The sequence below is a fragment of the Oncorhynchus masou genome, unplaced genomic scaffold, assembly GCF_036934945.1.
Source record: "Oncorhynchus masou masou isolate Uvic2021 unplaced genomic scaffold, UVic_Omas_1.1 unplaced_scaffold_497, whole genome shotgun sequence".
In the NCBI taxonomy this organism is placed as follows: domain Eukaryota; kingdom Metazoa; phylum Chordata; class Actinopteri; order Salmoniformes; family Salmonidae; genus Oncorhynchus; species Oncorhynchus masou.
Window position 1 is genome coordinate 535,391 of NW_027011368.1, and position 17,865 is coordinate 553,255.

At 49.4% G+C, this 17,865-nt stretch overlaps 1 pseudogene; it reads left to right on the forward strand.

Annotated features, from left to right (window-relative positions):
• Positions 1-17,865, forward strand: part of LOC135535677 (uncharacterized) — a 110,060-nt pseudogene that overhangs the window by 87,274 nt on the left and 4,921 nt on the right.

Here is a 17,865-nt window from a genome sequence, read left to right on the forward strand (position 1 = left end):
CACCATATACTCCTCCTGTATCGCTCTCCATTCCACCACCATATACTCCCCCTGTATCTCTCTCCATTCTATCACCATATACTCCCCCTGTATCTCTCTCCATTCTATCACCATATACTCCCCCTGTATCTCTGTGTGCCGGTAGTTTTGTCACGGACGTCCACTGCAGTTGTTTAGCAGTGATTTTAATCTAATCTTAATCTCACTCAGTCTGTGACTGACCCTAATCTAGCACAGTCTCATTAATGGGATTAGGCTGTCTGTGGCTCTAGTCCCTGCTCCCTGGCTGTGGCTCTAGTCCCTGCTCTCCCTGGCTGTGGCTCTAGTCCCTGCTCCCTGGCTGTGGCTCTAGTCCCTGCTCCCTGGCTGTGGCTCTAGTCCCTGCTCCCTGGCTGTGGCTCTAGTCCCTGCTCCCTGGCTGTGGCTCTAGTCCCTGCTCCCTGGCTGTGGCTCTAGTCCCTGCTCCCTGGCTGTGGCTCTAGTCCCTGCTCCCTGGCTGTGGCTCTAGTCCCTGCTCCCTGGCTGTGGCTCTAGTCCCTGCTCCCTGGCTGTGGCTCTAGTCCCTGCTCCCTGGCTGTGGCTCTAGTCCCTGCTCCCTGGCTGTGGCTCTAGTCCCTGCTCCCTGGCTGTGGCTCTAGTCCCTGCTCCCTGGCTGTGGCTCTAGTCCCTGCTCCCTGGCTGTGGCTCTAGTCTCTGCTCTCCCTGGCTGTGGCTCTAGTCTCTGCTCTCCCTGGCTGTGGCTCTAGTCCCTGCTCCCTGGCTGTGGTTCCTGCCTGGTACGGGGTTGCGTCGCCGGAGGGAGCACTTTAACGTCGCACACAGACACAATGCCCTACAGCTTTACTGTACTGGTTAACTGTGGTGACAGAGACAGGGTTAGTTTGGGTTGAATAACACACAGACACAATGCTGTACAGCTTTACTGTACTGGTTAACTGTGGTGACAGAGACAGGGACAGGGTTAGTTTGGGTTAAATAACACAGACACAATGCCCTACAGCTTTACTGTACTGGTTAACTGTGGTGACAGAGACAGGGTTAGTTTGGGTTGAATAACACACAGACACAATGCCCTACAGCTTTAATGCACTGGTTAACTGTGGTGACAGAGGCAGGGTTAGTTTGGGTTGAATAACATACAGACACAATGCCCTACAGCTTTAATGCACTGGTTAACTGTGGTGACAGAGGCAGGGTTAGTTTGGGTTGAATAACATACAGACACAATGCCCTACAGCTTTACTGTACTGGTTAACTGTGGTGACAGAGACAGGGTTAGTTTGGGTTGACACAATGCCCTACAGCTTTAATGCACTGGTTAACTGTGGTGACAGAGGCAGGGTTAGTTTGGGTTGAATAACATACAGACACAATGCTCTACAGCTTTAATGTACTGGTTAACTGTGGTGACAGAGGCAGGGTTAGTTTGGTTTGAATAACACACAGCCACGTTCTACTATGATCTTTCTCATGAAGACTCTATATTCTTTTCAAATGATTGAACAACAGAATATATAAAACAACAGAATATAATATGTTATGTTTGAAGAGTAATCTCACTTGTTTTATGAGAAATAATGAATGCCAGGACATGGCAGAGAGAGAGAGAGAGAGAGAGAGAGAGAGAGAGAGAGAGAGGTAGTTTGTAATGTGTCTAGTGTAGAGAAGTTGTCTTCAGGACAACCAAGTTCAAGGAGAAGAGAGATTTGTGGTGTAATACTGCTGTTATACTGCCCCCTGCAGGATTTGGCTCTTCAACCACACAGAAGAGGGTTTTATTTTGTAATACCGTGACAAGATGTACTGTCTCTCATACGCCATGTCCTCAGTGAGCAGGGATTTACCATAATGTGAGATTTAAATTCTTCTTAACTCTTTCTCTCCTCTGTCTCGCTCCCCTCTCTTCCCCCTCTCCCCTCTCTGTGTCCCCCTCTCTCTCTCTTTCCCCCTCTCTCTCTCTCTTGCCCCTCTCTCTCCCCAACCCACCCCAGGCATTGTCGTACCTGGGTCTGGACGTGACGGAGGAGAAGAGGAGGAAGCTGAGACAAAGTCTCATCACTGACCCACAGGGAACTGTGTCCTACGGAGGTATACTGTCTCTATAGCTACCACACACCTTGTGTCTCCATAGCTACCACACACCTAGTGTCTCCATAGCTACCACACACCTAGTGTCTCCATAGATACCACACACCTAGTGTCTCCATAGCTACCACACACCTAGTGTCTCCATAGCTACCACACACCTAGTGTCTCCTTAGCTACCACACACCTACTGTCTCCATAGCTACCACACACCTAGTGTCTCCATAGCTACCACACACTTAGTGTCTCCATAGCTACCACACACCTAGTGTCTCCATAGCTACCACACACCTAGTGTCTCCATAGCTACCACACACCTAGTGTCTCCATAGCTACCACACACCTAGTGTCTCCATAGCTACCACACACCTAGTGTCTCCATAGCTACCACACACCTAGTGTCTCCATAGCTACCACACACCTAATGTCTCCATAGATACCACACACCTAGTGTCTCCATAGCTACCACACACCTAGTGTCTCCATAGCTACCACACACCTAGTGTCTCCATAGCTACCACACACCTAGTGTCTCCATAGATACCACACACCTAGTGTCTCCATAGCTACCACACACCTAGTGTCTCCATAGCTACCACACACCTAGTGTCTCCATAGCTACCACACACCTAGTGTCTCCATAGCTACCACACACCTAGTGTCTCCATAGCTACCACACACCTAGTGTCTCCATAGATACCACACACCTAGTGTCTCCATAGATACCACACACCCACTGTCTCCATATCTACCACACACCTAGTGTCTCCATAGCTACCACACACCTAGTGTCTCCATAGCTACCACACACCTAGTGTCTCCATAGCTACCACACACCTAGTGTCTCCATAGATACCACACACCCAGTGTCTCCATAGATACCACACACCCACTGTCTCCATATCTACCACACACCTAGTGTCTCCATAGCTACCACACACCTAGTGTCTCCATAGCTACCACACACCTAGTGTCTCCATAGCTACCACACACCCACTGTCTCCATATCTACCACACACCTAGTGTCTCCATAGCTACCACACACCTAGTGTCTCCATAGATACCACACACCTAGTGTCTCAATAGCTACCACTGTCTCCATAGCTACCACACACCTAGTGTCTCCATAGATACCACACACCTAGTGTCTCCATAGCTACCACACACCCACTGTCTCCATATCTACCACACACCTAGTGTCTCCATAGCTACCACACACCTAGTGTCTCCATAGATACCACACACCTAGTGTCTCCATAGCTACCTAGTGTCTCCATAGATACCACACACCCACTGTCTCCATAGCTACCACACACCTACTGTCTCCATAGCTACCACACACCTAGTGTCTCCATAGCTACCACACACCTAGTGTCTCCATAGCTACCACAAACCTAGTGTCTCCATAGCTACCACACACCTAGTGTCTCCATAGATACCACACACCTAGTGTCTCCATAGCTACCTAGTGTCTCCATAGATACCGCACACCTACTGTCTCCATAGCTACCACACACCTACTGTCTCCATAGCTACCACACACCTAGTGTCTCCATAGCTATCACACACCCACTGTCTCCATAGCCACCACACAACTACTGTCTCCATAGCTACCACACACCTAGTGTCTCCATAGTTACCACACACCTAGTGTCTCCATAGCTACCACACACCTAGTGTCTCCATAGATACCACACACCCACTGTCTCCATAGCTACCACACACCTACTGTCTCCAAAGCTACCACACACCTACTGTCTCCATAGCTACCACACACCTATCTTACCATAGCTACCACATACCTACTGTCACCATAGCTACCACACACCTACTGTCACCATAGCTTCCACAAACCTACTGTCACCATAGCTACCACAAACCTACTGTCACCATAGCTACCACGGACTTCTTGAGTACAGGAACAATGGTGGACATATTGAAGCAAGTGGGGACAGCAGACTGGGATAGGGAGAGATTGAATATGTCTGTAAACACTCCAGCCAACTGTTCTGTGCTCTGAGGACCGTCCGGGACGGGAGCCCTGCGAGGGTTAACACGCTTAAACATCTTACCCACTTCGGCCACGGAGAACGAGAGCCCAGAGTCTGTGTCTCAAAGCTGGCAGGGAAGGTGTTCAGCTTGTCCGGGAGCAAGATGTCGGTGGTGCTGTGTTATCCTCCGAGCTGGCAGAGATTTTATTCACAAGCTACTACATAGGGTATAGGGGTTCTGATTGGCTCCTCGGTGTTTTATACAGAGTATAACTTTTCTTTTGGGTTTGTTGTCGCCGGGCAGACTTTGTTGAGGCCACACGCAACGTCTACCAACAGAATCTGGAGGAGGCGGGACTAGGGCAGAAAGAGTTCATGTTCTCCTATCACGAAGCAGCTAGCTTGATGGACACCTCTGCCTTCCACTCCCCGGTAAGAAAACAACATTGACTTGTGCTTCTTGTTTCAAAGTATTGGGTTTATTAAGTTCTTGTTGTGGAGTCCTTGAGGCCCCTCCTGACTTTGAGGCTTGTGTGACTTTGTGAAGTTTGAGTTGGAAGAGGATTTACAGACTGTGTTTCTTAGAGGAGATTTACACCCTGCAGCAACACAAGGGAATCATCACAGATGTCTTTAAGAGCTTCATTGTGACTGTCCCTGTCACACACACACAGTCTTTGAGAGCTGCTAAAACTTCCATTGTAATGTTCCCTGTCAGATGAAGGGTGTGCTGCTCACATCATTGTATGCGTGAGTGTGTGTGAGTACATGGGGTTTGTGTGAGTGTGTGTGTGCATGGGGTTTGTGTGTGTGTGTGCATGGGGTTTGTGTACGTGAGTGTGTGTGTGCATGGGGTTTGTGTGAGTGTGTGTGTATGCGTGAGTACATGGGGTTTGTGTGTGTGCATGGGGTTTGTGTACATGGGGTTTGTGTGTGTGTGTGTGTGTGTGTGTGTGTGAGGTATTTGTGTACATGGGGGTTGCATACATGGGGGTTGTGTGTGTACACATACAGTCCCTAGCTCCAGTCTAACCTCATTGCTGTGTATCAGACCTTTGATTCAGATTCCTACAGTAGTGAAGAACTGGAGCACTTTCAGGCAGAGGTGAAACAGCTGCAGAGCCAGATTAAGCAACTCAAGGTGAACTCACACTCCTGTCCAAACATCACATCTCTATGTATGTGTGTGTGTGGGTGGATGTGTGTGTTATTTTACCTTTATTTTACTAGGCAAGTCAGCCTCTTGAAACTCCCCTTCCCGGATCCGGGATCGTGACTAAAGCCTCAGGCTCATTAGCATAACGCAACGTTAACGATTTCTGAAAATCGCAAATAAAATGAAAATAATGCGTCTGCTCTCAAGCTTAGCCTTTTCTTAACAACACTGTCATCTCAGATTTTCAAAATATGCTTTTGAACCATAGAAATTGACTAATTTGTGTAAGAGTATGCAAATCTAGCTTAGCATTTTGAGTAGCATTTAGCACGCAACATTTTCACAAAAACCAGATAACCAAATAAATAAAATCATTTACCTTTGAAGAGCTTCGGATGTTTTCAATGAGGAGACTCAGTTACATACCAAATGTGCAGTTTTTCCTGAAAGCGTCTGTGTGTAGGAGAAATCGTTCCGTTTTGTACATCGCATCTGGCTACCGAAACGAACCGAAAATTCAGTCACCTACAACGTCAAACTTTTTCAGAATTAACTCCATAATATCGACCGAAACATGGCAAACGTTGTTTGGAATCAATCCTCAAGGTGTTTTTTCACATATCTCTTCATTGATATATTGTTCGTGGAAGCTTGCTTTCTTCTCTGAATTCCATGGAAAAATACTTGCAGCTGACTTTTGCGCACCAATTTCGGCAGGACACCGGGCGGACACCTGGTAAATGTGGTCTCTTATGGTCAATCTTCCAATGATATGCCTACAAATACGTCACAATGCTGCAGACTCCTTGGGGAAACGACAGAAAGGGCAGACTTACTCCTCTCGCATTCACAGCCATATAAGGAGACAATGGAAAACAGAGCCTCAAAAATCCTGCTTATTTCCTGGATGCCGTCTCATCTTGGTTTTGCCTGAAGCTCACGTTCTAGGGCACGCACAGAAAATATCTTGGTAGTTCTGGACACGTCAGAGTGTTTTCGAAAGCTATCAATTATATGCATAGTCGAGCATCTTTTTGTGACAAAATATCTTGTTTAAAACGGGAACGTTTTTCATCCAAAAATGAAATAGCGCCCCATAGCAATTCTTATTTTCAATGATGGCCTGGGAACAGTGGGTTAACTGCCTGTTCAGGGGCAGAACAACAGATTTGTACCTTGTCAGCTCCGGGATTAGAGCTTGCAACCTTCCGGTTACTAGTCCAACGCTCTAACCACTAGGCTACCCTGCCGCCCCTGTTCAGTGTTAGTTGTTATTTCGCAACAATCCTCATTTTCATACACCATGTACAGTATATGTGCACTTGTAAATGTTTATATACAATTATAAGCTGGGTGATTCGAGCCCTGAATGCTGATTGGCTGAAATGCCAGAACATGTGTTTTTACTGTTCTAATTACTCTGCTAACCAGTTTATAATAGCAATGATGTACCGCTCGGGTTTGTGGTATATGGTATCCAGGCACTCCGCATTGTGTCGTGCTTAAAACAGCCCTTAGCCGTTGTAAACTCAGCAAAAACAGAAACGTCCCTTTTCCAGGACCCTGTCTTTCAAAGATCATTCTTAAAAAATCCAAATAACCTCACAGATTTTCATTGTAAAAGGTTTAAACACTGTTTCCATGCTTGTTCAATGAACCATAAATAATTAATGAACATGCACCTGTGGAACGGTCGTTAAGACACTAACAGTTTACAGACGGTAGGCAATTAAGGTCACAGTTATGAAAACATAGGACACCAAAGAGGCCTTTCTAGTGACTCTGAAAAACACCAAAAGAAGATGCCAAGGGTCCCTGCACATCTGCATGAACGTGCCTTAGGCATGCTGCAAGGAGGCACGAGGATTGCAGATGTGGCCAGGGCAATAAATTGCTATGTCTGAGACACCTAAGACAGCGCTACAGGGAGACAGGATGGACAGCTGATCGTCCTCGCAGTGGCAGACCACATGTAACAACATCTGCACAGGATCGGTACATCCGAACATCACACCTGCGGGACAGGTACAGGATGGCAACAGCAACTGACCGAGTTACTCCAGGAACACACAATTCCTCCATCAGTGCTCAGACTGTCCGCAATAGGCTGAGAGAGGCTGTACTGAGGGCTTGTAGGCCTGTTGTAAGGCAGGTCCTCACCAGACATCACAGGCAACAACGTCGCCTATGGGTACAAACCCACCGTCGCTGGACCAGACAGGACTGGCAAAAGTGCTCTTCACTGACGAGTCGCGGTTTTGTCTCACCAGGGATGATGGTCAGATTCACGTTTATCGTCAAAGGAATGTACTCTTACACCGAGTACTCTGGAGCGGGATCGATATGGAGGAGGAGGGTCCGTCATGGTCTGGTGCGGTGTGTCACAGCATCATCGGACTGAGCTCGTTGTCATTGCAGGCAATCTCAACGCTGTGCGTTACAGGGAAGACATCCTCCTTCCTCATGTGGTATCCTTCCTGCAGGCTCATCCTGACATGACCCTCCAGCATGACAATGCCACCAGCCATACTGCTCATTCTGTGTGTGATTTCCTGCAAGACAGGAATGTCAGTGTTCTGCCATGGCCAGTGAAGAGCCCGGATCTCAATCCCATTGAGCATGTCTGGGACCTGTTGGATCGGAGGGTGAGGGCTAGGGCCCCCAGAAATGTCCAAGAACTTGCAGGTGCCTTGGTGGAAGAGTGAGGTAACATCTCACAGCAAGAACTGGCAAATCTGGTGCAGTCCATGAGGAGGAGATGTACTGCAGTACTTAATGCAGCTGGTGGCCACACCAGATACTGGCTGTTACTTTTGATTTTGATCCTCCCCCCTTTGTTCAGGGACACATTATTCCATTTCTGTTAGTCACGTGTCTGTGGAACTTGTTCAGTTTACTGTATATCTCAGTTGTTGAATCGTGTTATGTTCATGCAAATATTTACACATTAAGTTAAGTTTGCTGAAAATGAACGCAGTTGACAGTGAGAGGCCGTTTCTATAGTCTATAGTTTATATTGGCCACACCCCCTCTGGCCGTATTGCTTAAATATACAATGTTACTATTTTACAATGTGCAATGTGTATCAGAGTAACATTGAATTGACTTCAACTTTGTTCACAGTCCAATCACAGTCAACCTGCTGGTTTTCCTACACTACCCCAGATCAGTCAACCTGCTGGTTTTCCTACACTACCCCAGATCAGTCAACCTGCTGGTTTTCCTACACTACCCCAGGTCACAGAGCACAGCCTGATGGTTTTCTACACAACCCAGATCAGTCAACCTGACTGGTTTCACAATGCTTAAGAATACCCCAGATCAGTCAACCTGCTGGTTTTCCTACACTACCCCAGATCAGTCAACCTGCTGGTTTTCATACCAAACTACCCCAGATCAGTCAACCTGCTGGTTTCCCACTACCCCAGATCAGTCAACCTGCTGGTTTTCCCACACTACCCCAGGTCAGTCAACCTGCCGGTTTTCCTACACTACCCAGATCAGTCAACCTGCTGGTTTCCCACCTACACTACCCCCAGATCAGTCAACCTGATGGTTTTCCTACACTACCCCAGATCAGTCAACCTGCTGGTTTTCCTACACTACCCCAGATCAGTCAACCTGCTGGTTTTCCTACACTACCCCAGGTCAGTCAACCTGCTGGTTTTCCACACTACCCCAGATCAGTCAACCTGCTGGTTTTCCTACACTATCCCAGATCAGTCAACCTGCTGGTTTTCCACACTACCCCAGATCAGTCAACCTGCTGGTTTTCCTACACTACCCCAGATCAGTCAACCTGCTGGTTTTCCTACACTACCCCAGATCAGTCAACCTGCTGGTTTTCCTCCACTACCCCAGATCAGTCAACCTGCTGGTTTTCCATCATACCCATCGTACCCCAGATCAGTCAACCTGTATCCCATGGTTTTCCTACACTACCCCAGATCAGTCAACCTGCCGGTTTCCCATCTACCCCAGATCATCATATCCTGCTGGTTTTCCTACCCATCATACCCCAGATCAGTCAACCTGCTGGTTTTCCTACACTACCCCAGATCAGTCAACCTGCTGGTTTTCCTACACTACCCCAGATCAGTCAACCATGGTTTTCCTCACCCACGTATCCCAGATCAGTCATCCCATGCTGGTTTTCCTACACTACCCCAGATCAGAGCAATCCCATCGTATCCCATCAGGATCCTACACAACACCATCAGATCCCAGTCCCAACCCATCGACTCAGCCAATCACATCCCATCGTATCCCATCGCATCCCACCGATCCCAGGTCCCACCGTCCCACCGCTCCCATTGTATCCCATCGAGATCCCACCGTATCCCACCGATCCCACCGTATCCCACCGTCCCCATCATATCCCATCATATCCCACCGTCCCACCTCCCATCGTATCCCACACTATCCCACCGATCCCACCGTCCCATGGTTTTCCACATCCCACCGTCCCATCCGTCCCACCGTATCCCACCGTTTCCCACTATCCCACCGGATCACCGTATCCCACCTCCCACCGTATCCCACCGATCCCATCAATCCCATCGTATCCCACCTATCCCAGGTCAGTCCCAGCGATCCCACCGATCGTTCCCACCTTATCCTAACCTTATCCCAGCGTCATATCCCAGCATCGTGATCCCAGCCAGTCCAATCCTGATCCCATCATATCCAACCAGTATCCCAGGTCATCCCACCGCTCAGTTCCCAGCGATCCTATCAGATCTCATCAGTCCCACCTCCTAACCTTATCCCTCCTATCACTATCCCCATCGATCCCACCGTCCCACCGTATCCCATCATATCCCATCATATCCCATCGATCCCAGTATCCCACCGTATCCCACCGTATCCCATCATATCCCACCGTATCCCACCGTATCCCACCGTATCCCATCGTATCCCACCGTATCCCATCGTCCCACCGTCCCACCATATCCCATCGTATCCCACCGTATCCCATCGATCCCACCAGTCCATATCCCATCGTATCCCACCGTATCCCATCATATCCCACCGTATCCCATCGATCCCACCGTATCCCATCGATCCCATCATATCCCACCGTATCCCATCATATCCCCAGATCCCAGCAGCGTGTATCCCATCATCGTATCCCACCGTTATCCCATCCCAGCATATCCCATTGTATCCCACCGATCCCATCAACAGATCGTATCTCATTGTATCCCACCTTATCCTAACCTATCCCAGCGTCATCCCAGCGTCCCACCGTATCCCAGCGTATCCCACCCAGCATATCAGCGATCCCAGTATTCAGCCTGCTCCCATCCATATCCCAGCCGCATCAGTATCCCACCGTATCCCAGCATCCCAGTCCCAGTGTATCCGATCCACCGATCCCAGCATCGTATCCCATCGTATCCCATCCCCATCGATCCCATTGTATCCCATCATATCCCACCGTATCCCACCGATCCCATCGTATCCCACCGTATCCCATCGTATCCCATCGATCCCATCAATTCCCACCGATCCCACCGTATCACCGATCCCATCAGATCCCACCGTATCCCATCGTATCCCATCGTATCCCATCGATCCCATCGTCCCAGTGTCCCATCATATTCCATCGTCATCCCACCGTATCCCATCGATCCCATCGTATCCCATCGTATCCCATCAGATCCCATCGTATCCCATCAGATCCCACCGTATCCCATCGTATCCCACCGTATCCCATCGTATCCCATCGTATCCCATCGTATCCCATCGTATCCCATCGTATCCCACCGTATCCCATCGCATCCCACCGTATCCCACCGTATCCCATCGATCCCATCGCGTATCCCCACCGTATCCCACCGTATCCCACCATCCCACCGTATCCCATCGTATCCCATCCCATCATATCCCACCGTATCCCATCCCCGTATCAATTCATCATATCCCACCGTATCCCACCGTCCCACCGTATCCCATCGTATCCCATCGTATCCCATCATATCCCACCGTATCCCATCATATCCAATCCTATCCCATCGTATCCAATCCGTATCCCAGCGTATCCCACCGTATCCCATAATATCCCACCGTATCCCACCGTATCCCATCGTATCCCATCGTATCCCACCATATCCCATCATATCCCATCATATCCCATCATGTCCCATCATATCCCATCATCCCATCATATCCCATCGTATCCCACCGTATCCCATCATATCCCATCATGTCCCATCCCCATCGTATCCCACCGTATCCCATCGTATCCCATCGTATCCCATCATATCCCATCATATCCCATCGTATCCCATCGTATCCCATCGTATCCCAGTGTATCCCACCATATCCCATCATATCCCATCATATCCCACCGTATCCCACCGTCCCATCCCATCGTATCCCATCATCCCATCGTATCCCATCATATCCCACCGTATCCCACCATATCCCATCGTATCCCATCGTATCCCATCGCATCCCATCGTGTCCCATCGTATCCCATCGTATCCCACCGTATCCCACCGTATCCCACCGTATCCCATCATATCCCATCATGTCCCATCGTATCCCATCGTATCCCACCGTATCCCATCGTATCCCATCGTATCCCACCGTATCCCACCGTATCCCACCGTATCCCACCGTATCCCATTGTATCCCATCGTATCCCACCGTATCCCATCGTATCCCACCGTATCCCATCGTATCCCACCGTATCCCACCGTATCCCACCGTATCCCACCGTATCCCATCGTATCCCATCATGTCCCACCGTATCCCACCGTATCCCACCGTATCCCACCGTATCCCACCGTATTCCACCGTATCCCATCATATCCAATCATATCCCACCGTATCCCATCATATCCACCGTATCCCAGCGTATCCCACCGTATCCCATAATATCCCAGTGTATCCCATCATATCCCACCGTATCCCACCGTATCCCATCGTATCCCATCGTATCCCATCATGTCCCATCGTATCCCATCGTATCCCACCGTATCCCACCGTATTCCACCGTATCCCATCATATCCCATCGTGTCCCATCGTGTCCCATCGTATCCCATCGTATCCCACCGTATCCCATCGTATCCCATCGTATCCCACCGTATCCCACCGTATCCCATCGTATCCCATCGTGTCCCATCATGTCCCACCGTATCCCACCGTATCCCACCGTATCCCACCGTATCCCATCGTATCCCATCGTATCCCATCATGTCCCATCATGTCCCATCGTATCCCATCGTATCCCACCGTATCCCACCGTATCCCATCGTATCCCATCGTGTCCCATCGTATCCCACCGTATCCCACCGTATCCCATCGTATCCCATCGCGTATCCCACCGTATCCCACCGTATCCCACCGTATCCCACCGTATCCCACCGTATCCCACCGTATCCCATCGTATCCCACCGTATCCCACCGTATCCCACCGTATCCCACCGTATCCCATAATATCCCAGTGTATCCCATCATATCCCACCGTATCCCACCGTATCCCATCGTATCCCATCGTATCCCATCATGTCCCATCGTATCCCATCGTATCCCACCGTATCCCACCGTATTCCACCGTATCCCACCATATCCCATCGTGTCCCATCGTGTCCCATCGTGTCCCATCGTATCCCATCGTATCCCACCGTATCCCATCGTATCCCATCGTATCCCACCGTATCCCACCGTATCCCACCGTATCCCACCGTATCCCATTGTATCCCATCGTATCCCACCGTATCCCATCGTATCCCATCGTATCCCATCGTATCCCACCGTATCCCACCGTATCCCACCGTATCCCATCGTATCCCACCGTATCCCATCATTCCCATCATGTCCCATCGTATCCCATCGTATCCCACCGTATCCCACCGTATCCCACCGTATCCCAACGTATCCCAACGTATCCCATCATGTCCCATCATATCCCATCGTATCCCATCGTATCCCATCGTATCCCATCGTATCCCACCGTATCCCACCGTATCCCACCGTATCCCATCGTATCCCACCGTATCCCATCGTATCCCACCGTATCCCACCATATCCCATCATATCCCACCGTATCCCATCGTATCCCACCGTATCCCATCGTATCCCACCGTATCCCATCGTATCGTATCCCACCTTATCCTAACCTTATCCCAGCGTATCGTATCCCAGCGTATCCCAGCGTATCCCAGCGTATCCAACCGTATCCCATCGTATCGTATCTCATCGTATCCCACCTTATCCTAACCTTATCCCTCCGTATCGTATCGTATCCATCGTATCCCACCGTATCCCATCATATCCCATCATATCCCATCGTATCCCACCGTATCCCACCGTATCCCACCGTATCCCACCGTATCCCATCATATCCCACCGTATCCCACCGTATCCCACCGTATCCCATCGTATCCCACCATATCCCATCGTATCCCACCGTATCCCATCATATCCCACCGTATCCCACCGTATCCCATCGTATCCCACCGTATCCCATCGTATCCCACCGTATCCCATCGTATCCCATCATATTCCACCGTATCCCATCGTATCGTATCCCAGCGTATCCCATCGTATCGTATCCCACCTTATCCTAACCTTATCCCAGCGTGATCGTATCCCAGCGTATCCCATCGATCCCACCGTATCCCAGCGATCGATCCCATCGTATCCCATCCCCACCGTATCCCAGCGATCGTATCCCAGCGTATCCCATCGTATCGTATCCCACCTTATCCTAACCTTATCCCAGCGTATCGTATCCCAGCGTATCCCACCGTATCCCATCGTATCGTATCTCATTGTATCCCACCTTATCCTAACCTTATCCCAGCGCATCGTATCCCAGCGTATCCCACCGTATCCCAGCGTATCCCAGCGTATCGTATCCCACCGTATCCCAGCATATCGTATCCCAGCGTATCGTATCCCAGCGTATCCCAGTGTATCCCATCGTATCCCACCGTATCCCAGCGTATCGTATCCCAGTGTATCCGATCGCATCCCACCGTATCCCAGCGTATCGTATCCCAGCGTATCCCATCGTATCGTATCCCACCTTATCCTAACCTTATACCAGCGCATCGTATCCCAGCGTATCCCACCTTATCCCATCGTATCGTATCTCATCGTATCCCACCTTATCCTAACCTTATCCCAGCTTATCGTATCCCAGCGTATCCCACTGTATCCCAGCGTATCATATCCCACCGTATCCCATCGTATTGTATCTCATCGTTTCCCACCGTATCCCAGTGTATCCCACCGTATCCCATCGTATCGTATCTCATCAGTATCCCACCTTATCCTAACCTTATCCCAGCGTATCCCAGCGTATCCCAGCGTATCCCAGCGTCCTATCGTATCCCAGCGTATCCCAGTGTATCCCATCGTATTGTATCTCATCGTATCCCACCTTATCCTAACCTTATCCCAGCGTATCGTATCCCAGCGTATCCCACTGTATCCCAGCGTATCGTATCCCAGCGTATCCCACCGTATTCTATCTCATCGTTTCCCACCGTATCCCAGTGTATCCCACCGTATCCCAGCGATCGTATCCCAGCGTATCCCAGTGTATCCCATCGTATCGTATCTCATCGTATCCCACCTTATCCTAACCTTATCCCATCGTATCGTATCCCAGCGTATCCCACCAGATCCCAGCGTATCGTATCCCAGCGTATCCAACCGTATCCCATCATATCCAACCGTATCCCAGCGTATCCCAGCGTATCGTATCCCAGCGTATCCCACCGTATCCCATCGTATCGTATCTCATCGTATCCCACCTTATCCTAACCTTATCCCTCCATATCGTATCGTATCCCAGCGTATCCCACCGTATCCCACCGTATCCCAGCGTATCCCACCGTATCCCAGCGTATCCCACCTTATCCTAATCTTATCCCTCCGTATCGTATCCCACCTTATCCTAACCTTATCCCTCCGTATCCCAGCGTATCCCTCCTTATCCTAACCTTATCCCTCCGTATCGTATCGTATCCCACCGTATCTCATCTTATCCTATCATATCCTATCCTATCTTATTGTATTCTATCGTATCCTATCGTATCCTATTGTATCTTATTGTATTCTATCGTATCTTGTCGTATCTTATATCTTATTCAATCATATCGTATCATATCCTATCTTGTCCTATCTTTGCCAGGCATAGTTGTCTTAACACGCTCATTCTTGCTCTTTTTCCTTCACTCCCTCCCTCTCTCTCTCTCTCTCTCCATCCCTCCCTCCCTCATTCCCTCTCACTCCATCCCTCCCTCCCTCATTCCCCCCTCTCTCCTCCCTCATTCCCTCCCTCTCTCTCCATCCCTCCCTCTCCCTGCCTCCCTCCATCTCCCTCTCTTCTTCTCCATCCCTCCCTCCCTCATTCCCTCCCTCTCTCTCCCTGCCTCCCTCCCTCTCCCTCTCTCTCTCTCTCTCCTCCCTCCCTCATTCCCTCCTCCCTCCCTCCCTCCCTCCCTCCCTCCCTCCCCTCCTCCCTCCCTCCCTCCCTCCCTCCATCAGAAAGTGTGTGCGACGGTGGAGGAGAACAGTCGTCTGAAGACTCGTCTGCAGGTAATATTTATCCACTAATAAACCCCCCTAAACAAGACAAGAGACTTCACCCCCACAGCTTCTCCATGGTCTCTCTGTGTACAGTTTGTGTACTCATGTAAATGTCTGCAGTACGGTTGGTATGTGTCCTAAGTTGAATTTCCGTTGGAAATGGGAAGTTGAATTTCTGTTAGACCTTGGGTACTTCTTCTTCTTCTTCTTCTTCTTCTTCTTCTTCTTCTTCTTCTTCTTCTTCTTCTTCTTCTTCTTCTTCTTCTTCTTCTACCCCTGCAGGTAGCGGAGGCAGTGCAGAGAGACAGACAGAGTAACAGTGCAGAGCAGGACTATGAAGAGGTCATTACACTGCTAGAGGCTGAGATCAAAGACCTGAAGAACCAACTGGCGGGCAACAAACAGAAGGGTCTGGAAGCTACTAAGGTAGACTTTAAACCACTTAATGGAAGAGAAGACTAGAGTCGTCTGGGTGGGCTGCAGACACAACAAACAGAAGGGTCTGGAAGCTACTAAGGTAGACTTTAAACCACTTAATGGAAGAGAAGACTAGAGTCGTCTGGGTGGGCTGCAGACACAACAAACAGAAGGGTCTGGAAGCTACTAAGGTAGACTTAAAACCACTTAATGGAAGAGAAGACTAGAGTCGTCTGGGTGGGCTGCAGACACAACAAACAGAAGGGTCTGGAAGCTACTAAGGTAGACTTAAAACCACTTCATGGAAGAGAAGACTAGAGTCGTCTGGGTGGGCTGCAGACACAACAAACAGAAGGGTCTGGAAGCTACTAAGGTAGACTTAAACCACTTCATGGAAGAGAAGACTAGAGTCGTCTGGGTGGGCTGCAGACACAACAAACAGAAGGGTCTGGAAGCTACTAAGGTAGACTTAAAACCACTTCATGGAAGAGAAGACTAGAGTCGTCTGGGTGGGCTGCAGACGCAACAAACAGAAGGGTCTGGAAGCTACTAAGGTAGACTTAAAACCACTTCATGGAAGAGAAGACTAGAGTCGTCTGGGTGGGCTGCAGACACAACAAACAGAAGGGTCTGGAAGCTACTAAGGTAGACTTAAAACCAGTTAATGGAAGAGAAGACTAGAGTCGTCTGGGTGGGCTGCAGACACAACAAACAGAAGGGTCTGGAAGCTACTAAGGTAGACTTAAAACCACTTAATGGAAGAGAAGACTAGAGTCGTCTGGGTGGGCTGCAGACACAACAAACAGAAGGGTCTACTAAGGTAGACTTCGTCTGGGTGGGTTGCAGACACAACAAACAGAAGGGTCTGGAAGGTAGACTTAAAACCACTTAATGGAAGAGAAGACTAGAGTCGTTTGGGGGGTGGGCTGCAGACACAACAAACAGAAGGGTCTGGAAGCTACTAAGGTAGACTTCGGGGTGGGCTGCAGACACAACAAACAGAAGGGTCTGGAAGCTACTAAGGTAGACTTAAAACCACTTAATGGAAGAGAAGACTAGAGTCGTCTGGGTGGGCTGCAGACACAACAAACAGAAGGGTCTGGAAGCTACTAAGGTAGACTTAAAACCACTTAATGGAAGAGAAGACTAGAGTCGTCTGGGTGGGCTGCAGACACAACAAACAGAAGGGTCTGGAAGCTACTAAGGTAGACTTAAAACCACTTAATGGAAGAGAAGACTAGAGTCGTCTGGGTGGGTTGCAGACACAACAAACAGAAGGGTCTGGAAGCTACTAAGGTAGACTTAAAACCAATTAATGGAAGAGAAGACTAGAGTCGTTTGGGTGGGCTGCAGACACAACAAACAGAAGGGTCTGGAAGCTACTAAGGTAGACTTAAAACCACTTAATGGAAGAGAAGACTAGAGTCGTCTGGGTGGGCTGCAGACACAACAAACAGAAGGGTCTGGAAGCTACTAAGGTAGACTTAAAACCACTTAATGGAAGAGAAGACTAGAGTCGTCTGGGTGGGCTGCAGACACAACAAACAGAAGGGTCTGGAAGCTACTAAGGTAGACTTAAAACCACTTCATGGAAGAGAAGACTAGAGTAGTCTGGGTGGGCTGCAGACACAACAAACAGAAGGGTCTGGAAGCTACTAAGGTAG